We start from the raw sequence: 9,399 nt of genomic DNA on the forward strand, positions 1-9,399 counted from the left end.
GGGAAGGATGCATCAAGTCTCCGCCCCCCTTTCAATGTGCGCGTGCCACCCACTTCCACCTGTATAGAGAAATGTCCCTGACTATGCTACCTGTACCCTGCCCCGCCCACTCACTCCCCGCCCCCGCCTGTGACCGATGTCCACGCCCATAATGTTTTGTGCACCAGAGGAGCTTACACTCTCCCACAGTCACACACTATTATTATTATTTTTATACATTTATATATCTCTGACATATACCGCAGTGCTGTACAGAGAACACTGAGCCAGTCACATCAGTCTCTGTAGCAGAAGAGCTTACACTCTAATGCCCCCCCCCAGTCACATCAGTCTCTGTACCAGAGGAGCTAACACTCTAATGCCCCCCCCCCCCAGACACATCAGTCTCTGTACCAGAGGAGCTAACACTCTAATGCCCCCCCCCCCCAGTCACATCAGTCTCTGTACCAGAGGAGTTAACACTCTAATGCCCCCCCAGACACATAAGTCTCTGTACCAGAGGAGCTAACACTCTAATGCCCCCCCCCCCCAGTCACATCAGTCTCTGTACCAGAGGAGCTAACACTCTAATGCCCCCCCAGACACATACGTCTCTGTACCAGAGGAGCTAACACTCTAATGGCCCCCCCCCCCCCAGTCACATCAGTCTCTGTACCAGAGGAGCTAACACTCTAATGCCCCCCCCAGTCACATCAGTCTCTGTACCAGAGGAGCTAACACTCTAATGCCCCCCCCCAATCACATCAGTCTCTGTACCAGAGGAGCTAACACTCTAATGCCCCCCCCCCCCAGTCACACACTATTATTATTATTTTTATACATTTATATATCTCTGACATATACCGCAGTGCTGTACAGAGAAGAATGAGGCAGAGGAGCTTACAATCTAATACCCCCCACAGTCACACTATTATTATTCAACATTTATATAGCTCTGACATATACCGCAGTGCTGCACAAAGAACACCAACCCAGTCACATCAGTCTCTGTGCCAGAGAAGCTTACACTCTAATGTCCCCCCCCCCCCCCACAGTCACACACTATTATTATTATTCAACATTTATATATCTCTGACATATACCACAGTGCTGTACAGAGAACACTGAGTCAGAGAAGCTTACACTCTAATGTCCCGTCCCCCCCACAGTCACACACTATTATTATTATTCAACATTTATATATTTCTGACATATACCACAGTGCTGTACAGAGAACACTGAGTCAGAGAAGCTTACACTCGAATGTCCCCCCACAGTCACACTTTAATATACTGCAGTGCTGTACAGAGAAGAATGAGACGGTCACATCGGTCTCTGTACCAGAGGAGCTTACACTCTAATGCCCCCCCCCCCACAGTCACACACTATTATTATTATTATTCAACATTTATATATCTCTGACATATACCGCAGTGCTGTACAGAGAAGAATGAGACCGTCACATCAGTCTCTGTACCAGAGGAGCTTACACTCTAATGTCCTCCCCACAGTCACACACCATTATTATTATACATAGAAATCCCTTTGCTGTGACGGAAATCCCTAATCAGACAGACGTCCCCATTGGAAGGTTTCCCCTCACCTCCCGTTCTGTAACTTCCCATCACTTTCAGTCACGGTGACTACGGGCGAATCTCCTCAGTGGAGACACAGGAAATCCTGACAGAGACTGTAATCTTTTCCTTCTTTATGTAAAACTAGAAAATAGACTTTTGGCTTTACACAGATACATCAGTAGATACAAATTTAAAGCGAAACTCCACCCAAAAGGGGAGTTGGCTTGTTTGTAAACTCACCCCCCCCCCCACACCAAATTGCCATTGTTTGGGGTGGAGCGGGGTACCTGGCTTTGACAGGAACCTCTCCCACTTCTGCGGCGATCAGTGCGGAAGTTCTATCCCCCCTTGCCTCTGCAGCCTTCTGGGACACATCTCAGAAGACTGCGGGACGGGTCACAAAGTGTAGCGTGGCTCGAGCAGTAGGAAACCGGCTGTGAAGCTGCAAGGCTTTACTGACGTTTTTCCCTTACCGAAGATGCCGGCGCCTGCACCCGAAGCCCATTGAAAAATCGGCTCGGGTGAGAACAGAATCCCTGGACAGGTGTGTGTCCTTATACAGTGGGACCTTGGATTACGAGCATAATCTGTTCCAGGAGAATGCTTGTAATCCAAAGCACTTGCATACCAAAGCGAGTTTCCCCATAGAAGTCAATGGAAACGAAAATAATTTGTTCCGTATTGACTTCTATGGCATGCAATACCGCACATGGCCAGAGGTGGGGGGGCGCCAGAGAGACTCGTAAATCCTTGGAGATTGTTCAACTGCCCTTCGGAAACACTCGGGAACGGAGTATTTACAAGTATTTCTGATTGTTTCCGAAGCTGTGTGAAGTTGGCGCGTTTGTTTTTAAAATTCAGCAATATGGGGTGCAAAGTGAGCGTGGCTTGCGTTTAATTGAATGTTTAATATCTTAGAAACCGAATCGGTACAAGCGCTCACTTTTGCAGCACAAACGCGGCACAAACGAATGGTATATTTTTATTCAGGTTTGTAAAAGTTGGAGTGCCAACTTCACACAGGTTGTTTCCGAGTATTTCTAAACGGCTCCAGCGCCCCCGCACTTCTGGCCAAATGCGGTACTGCACACCGCAGAGGCTTGAATCCTGCTCGTTTTGTGAGACAACATTCGCAAACCGAGTCAGGATTTAAAAAGAAAAATACAGTGCTCGTATTGCAAAACGCTCGTTAACCGCGTTACTCGCAGTCCGAGGTTCCACTGTATTAAATGTCAGCAGCTAAAGGATTTGTACATTTTTTGGGGGAGACTGGAGCTCCTCTAAGGCTGAATTCTCACCTATGCAGTTTTAGTGCATTTTGCAGATTTGCACTGCAAGCGATTTACCATGGTTTCCATTCTGTAGTGCAAATCTGCAAAATGCACTAAAAATGCCATAGGTGTGAATCCAGCCTAAGCTCCGGTTCACACCAGTGCGACTTTTCATGGGATTTGACAGTTCCAAATCGCATAACAAGACGCACCCCATTGCTGGCAATGGAACCTTTCATATCGTCGTGACTCATGACGCGGCGATTATGAAAAAGGTTCCCGCACTCATTTTTACTGATTTCATTGCAACCTGGATAGACTTCTGCTAACCACTTCAGCCCCGGACCATATTGCTGGTCAATGACCGGGCCACTTTTTGCGATTCGGCACTGCGTCGCTTTAACTGACAATTGCGCGGTCGTGCGACGTGGCTCCCAAACAAAATTGGCATTCCTTTTTTTTCCACAAATAGAGCTTTATTTTGGTGGTATTCGATCACCTCTGCGGTTTTTATTTTTTTGCGCTATAAACAAAAATAGATCGACAATTTTGAAAAAAAATGAATATTTTTTACTTTTTGCTATAATAAATATCCCCAAAAAAGATCATTTATTTTCCTCAGTTTAGGCCGATACGTATTCTTCTACATATTTTCGTAAAAAAAACCCACAATAAGCGTTTATTGATTGGTTTGCTCAAAAGTTATAGCGTCTACAAAATAGGGGATAGTTTTATGGCATTTTTATTCATATTTTTTTTTTTACTAGTAATGGCGGCGATCAGCGATTTTTATCGGTACTGCGACATTATGGCGGACACTTTTGACAAATTTTTGGGACCATTGGCATTTTTATAGCGATCAGTGCTATAAAAATGCATTGATTACTATAAAAATGACGCAGAGGTGATCAAATACCACCAAAAGAAAGCTCTATTTGTGGGGAAAAAAGGACGCCAATTTTGTTTGGGAGCAACGTCGCACGACCGCGCAATTGTCAGTTAAAGCGACGCAGTGCCGGACGCTGAGATTTCGCCTGGGAACGAAGGGGGTTTATGTGCCCAGTAAGCAAGTGGTTAAATAAAGTCGCAAGTGGCAATGAAATCGGCAGGGCAAACAGCACTGATATGTGGCTTTGAAATCACGTTGAGGTAGCGAGATTCCAAAGCCGCACCGGTGTGATCCATGGCTAATGGCGCGTACACACGACCGTTTTTCGGGTTGTAAAAAATTAATTTTTTTTTTTATGTCATTAAAAACGATTGTGTGTGGGCTTCAGAGCATTTTTCGGGTTCTGAAAAACGGGCAATTTTTTTTTCGAACATGCTCTATTTTTAACAACGTTTTTAACGTTGTCGTTTTTCGGGTTGTAAAAAATGGTCGTGTGTGAGCTTTAACGACGTGAAAAATCCGCGCATGCTCAGAAGCAAGTTATGAGACGGGAGCGCTCGTTCTGGTAAAACTACCGTTCGTAATGGTGTAAGCACATTCATCACGCTGTAACAGACAGAAAATCGCGATTCGTCTTTTACTAACACAAAATCAGCTAAAGCAGCCCAAAGGGTGGCGTCATCCGCATGGAACTTCCCCTTTATAGTGCCGTCGTACGTGTTGTACGTCAGCGCGCTTTGCTAGAGAATTTTTTTTTCACAATCGTGTGTAGGCAACGTCGTTTTAATGATCGGGATGAAAAAAAACTTAGTTTTTTCTAGAGCCTGAAAAACTTAATTTTTTACAACCCGAAAAACGGTCGTGTGTACGCGGCATAAGAGCGATGGCAGTGAATTGCAACGGTGGTCAAGTTACATCCATTACTGAAGGAAGATCTGTCAAAAATGCAACTAAGGAAAGTCCAGTGTAAAGAAAAGCAGACTAACAACGTGTCACCCTGAAGGGGATTTTTGCTTTACTGATTATTTCAAGGCATTTCCTCCTTTCACCCATCAATGGAATAAAGGTCATATGGACAGGTTCAGAGATATGAGAGCGGGAGAGAGGGAGGTGTGTTATAGTGATGGCACTTGTGCTGTAGTCAGAGATCCTGGATTATATATATTATGTATATATACTGTATATAAGCAGTACATGACTTTAGAAGCAAAGGTAGAGATGTGCAGGACGGAAAAATGTGTCTTGTTTTGTTTCGTATTCATTTTGTATTCATTCATTTTGTTTCATCATATTCGTTATGTTAGATCGATTTGTTTTCGGTATTCTTTCCATATATCCAAATCGATTAATATTTCGGAAGTTGTTTCGGAAGATTGTCTACAATCGCCATCGTTATGCACTCTATTTGGGTTGGATGGAGGTGGATCCATTAGAATTATAACATAACGAATGGAAGTAAATTAACCCGTTCCTGCCAACCTGGCCTCTCGGCGGGTGGGCTTTAATACCGTATATTGTCAAAAGTACTAGGATGCCTGCCTTTGCACGCACATGAACTTTAAAGGGTTAGCAAAGGAAAAAAATGTTTTCCTTTAAAATAACAAACATGTCATACTTGCCTCCACTGTGCAGTTCGTTTTGCACAGAGTGGCCCCGATCCACGTCTTCTGGGGTCCCTCGGCGGCTGTCTCTGGTCCTCCCCGCAAGTACTGACCACAGTCATGCGAGAGAGCTCGCATGGTGGTGAGTAATTGTGGGTGCGCTCCCGTGATACAGTGAGCGGCCATAGCCGCTCACTGTATCACTCGGCCCCGCCCCTCAGCGCGCTGTGTCACTGGATGTGATTGACAGCAGCGCCAGCCAATGGCTGCACTGCTCTCAATCCATCCGCTCTAGCCAATCAGCGGCCAGGCTGAGCAGCGAAGAGGATCTCGGGACCGCGCGCAGGACTTTCGAGGGGTCAGGTATGTAAAATGGGGGCTGGGGGGGGGGGGGCAGCATCATCAGATGTTTTTTCACCTTAATGCATAGATTGCATTAAGGTGAAAAAAAAAAATTCTTTACAACTCCTTTAACTTTCTTATGCCTTGTACACATGATCGGAATATCCGATGCAAAAAAATCAGACGGAATTTTTTTATCAGATATTCCGACCGTGTGTGTGCCCCATCAGAGTTTTTCTATCGGAAATTCCGACGGACTTTGAAAGAGAACATGTTTTTTTCCGATGCACAATTTTTTTTAGCGGGAATTTGTTTGTCTGTATGGAACTCCGAGAAAAAAACATTCATGCTCAGAATCAAGTCGACGCATGCTCGGAAGCATTGAACTTAATTTTTCTTGGCTCGCCGTAGTGTGTTCTACGTCACAGCGTTTTGGATGGTCGGAATTTGGTGTGACAGTGTGTATGCAAGACAGCTTGAACGGAGTTCCGTCAGAAAAATCCGTCAGAGTTTATCCCGACGGAAATTTGGATTGTGTGTATGTGGCATTAGTGGTATTATAGCGTCAGCTCTTCTGTCCATTCTGCTGTGGCATGTATTTTTGATCCCATTTTTTGAATAAAAGGCAAATAATTTTTTTGGAGTGCGGCTGTCCAGAACTTCTTCCTATCTCATTTCTTAGTGGTATTCTGGCCCGGACTGGCCATAGGGCATACCGGGCATATGCCCGGTGGGCTGCGCGGCCCGCGGGCTGCAGGTCACATCTCGGTAATGTAGGGGGGGGGGGGGTCTGTATGGGCTGTATTGTAGAGGGGGGCTGTAATGTAGAGGGGGTCTGTATTGTAGAGGGGGTCTGAAATGTAGGGGGGTCTGAAATGTAGGGGGGTCTGTACTGTAGGGATGTCAGTGTAACATGCAGGGGATCCAGAACTGTTAGGAGGGTGCCTATGTAACAAACTGTGGGGGGCTATGTAATGTAAAGGGGTCCAGAGGTGCAGGGTGCTGTGTAATGTAAAGGGGTCCAGAGGTTCAGGGTGCTGTGTAATGTAAAGATGTCCAGAGGTCCAGGGTGCTGTCTAATGTAAAGGGGTCCAGAGGTGCAGGGTGCTGTGTAATGTAAAAGGGTCCAGAGGTGCGGTGCTATGTAATGTAAAGGGGTCCAGGGTGCTGTGTAATGTAAAGGGGTCCAGATGTGCTATATGCTGTGTAATGTAAAGGGGTCCAGAGGTGCAGTGTAATGTAAAGGGGTCCAGATGTGCAATATGCTGTGTAATGTAAAGGGGTCCAGAGGTGCAGTGTAATGTAAAGGGGTCCAGAGGTACAAGGTGCTAGAACCCCACATCCCATCATTAAACGTTGCAGCCCCTCCCTGGGCTGCTCAGTCTAAAATGCCCGGGCCTATTTTTGTCCCAGTCCAGGCCTGCTGGCAGATGCTCATGGAAGGTGGAAATCAATGAACTAGACACCGCTACTCCAGTGATCTCCAATAGCTTCCTGGCCCTATACTGAACAGCTGCCCTGCTGCCTTCTGAACACAGGCGGTCATGACTTATCTGGGGTCTGAAGCGCATTCACTGAGGTGATCTGAGGTCTAAAGTGAATGTATTGAGTTTGGTCTGAAGTGCATGCCCTGTGGCTGATCTGAGGTCTGTAGTGTATGCTTTGGGCTGATCTGAAGTCTAAAGTGTAATTTCTTCTGACTCTGGATGTGCAATGTGCTGCAATGCATGTGTGTCAGAGGTGCATTGGGTTAACGTGTTGGGTTACCATAGTTCAAAAATATTATTCAAAACAGGTTTCGGTTACGTATATTTGCAATCATATGCCTTCCTTTACAGGCTATTCCAAACCTGCCTGAAAAAATACCGGCCTCCAACCTCCCCACACAGCCGATCCAACACACACACCTGAAAGAAATACCGGCCTCCAACCTCCCCTCATAGCCGGTCCAACACACACCCCTGAAAAAAATACCGCCCTCAATCCTCCCCTCATAGCCGGTCCAACACACCCCTGAAAAAAATACTGCCCTCCATCCTCCCCTCATAGCCGGTCCAACACACCCCTGAAAAAAATACCGGCCTCCAACCTCCCCCATAGTGGGTCTAACACACCCCTGAAAAACATACCGGCCTCCAACCTCTCCACACAGCTGGTCCAACACACACCTGAAAAAATACCGGCCTCCAACCTCCCCCATAGTGGGTCTAACACACCCCTGAAAAACATACCGTCCTCCAACCTCCCCCCATAGCGGGTCCAACACACACCTGAAAAAAATACCGGCCTCCAACCTCCCCTCATAGCCGGTCAAACGCACACCTAAAGAAAATAACAGCCTCCAGGGGCGTTGCTAGGTCTACAAAAGATCTTGGGCTAGAGCCCATAGCAGTGAAGTAAACAAAGTCATACGCTTGGGTGGGCATACACATGTACAGTATCTCACAAAAGTGAGTACACCCCTCACAATTTTGTAAATATTAATATTTTCTTGTATCTTTTCATGTCACAACACTGAAGAAATGACACTTTGCTACAATGTTGTGTAGTGAGTGTACATCTTGTATAACAGTGTAAATTTGCTGTCTCCTCAAAATAACTCAACACACAGCCATTCATGTCTAAACTGCTGGCAACAAAAGTGAGTACACCCCTAAGTAAAAAATGTCCAAATACCACCAAAAGAAAGCTCTATTTGTGGGGGGGGAAAAGGACGTCAATTTGGTTTGGGAGCCACGTCGCACGACCGTGCAATTGTCAGTAAAAGCGACACAGTGCCGAATCGCAAAAAGTGGCCTGGTCTTTGGCCAGCCAAATGGTCCGGGGCTGAAGTGGTTAATAATGCAGGCTGTTTACCTTTAGAATATATGTTTGTGGGTTTCAAGTAATCTTCAGGCCTAAAGAAAATAAATAAAAATAAAGATTGGATACAACGTATCTCTGAGTGGAGGAAGGATCGAATACAATGTATCGCTGAGTGTAGGAAGGATCGGATACAATGTATCGCTGAGTGGAGGAAGGATCGAATACAATGTATCGCTGAGTGGAGGAAGGATCGGATACAACGTATCGCTGAGTGGAGGAAGGATCGGATACAACGTATCGCTGAGTGGAGGAAGGATCGAATACAACGTATCGCTGAGTGGAGGAAGGATCGGATACAACGTATCGCTGAGTGGAGGAAGGATAGGATACAACGTATCTCTGAGTGGAGGAAGGATCGGATACAACGTATCGCTGAGTGGAGGAAGGATCGGATACAATGTATCTCTGAGTGGAGGAAGGATCGGATACAATGTATCTCTGAGTGGGGGAAGGATCGGATACAACGTATCTGAGTGGGGGAAGGATCGGATACAACGTATTGCTGAGTGGAGGAAGGATCGGATACAACGTATTGCTGAGTGGAGGAAGGATCGGATACAACGTATTGCTGAGTGGAGGAAGGATCGGATACAACGTATCGCTGAGTGTAGGAAAGATCGGATACAATGTATCTCTGAGTGGGGGAAGGATCGGATACAACGTATCTGAGTGGAGGAAGGATCGGATACAATGTATCTCTGAGTGGAGGAAGGATCGGATACAACGTATCGCTGAGTGGAGGAAGGATCGGATACAACGTATCGCTGAGTGGAGGAAGGATCGGATACAACGTATCTCTGAGTGGAGGAAGGATCGGATACAATGTATCTCTGGAGTTCACAGTCACGTGACCCCCGTCGTTGCCCCCCACGTGG

This window comes from Rana temporaria, chromosome 12, assembly GCF_905171775.1.
Source record: "Rana temporaria chromosome 12, aRanTem1.1, whole genome shotgun sequence".
Taxonomy (NCBI): domain Eukaryota; kingdom Metazoa; phylum Chordata; class Amphibia; order Anura; family Ranidae; genus Rana; species Rana temporaria.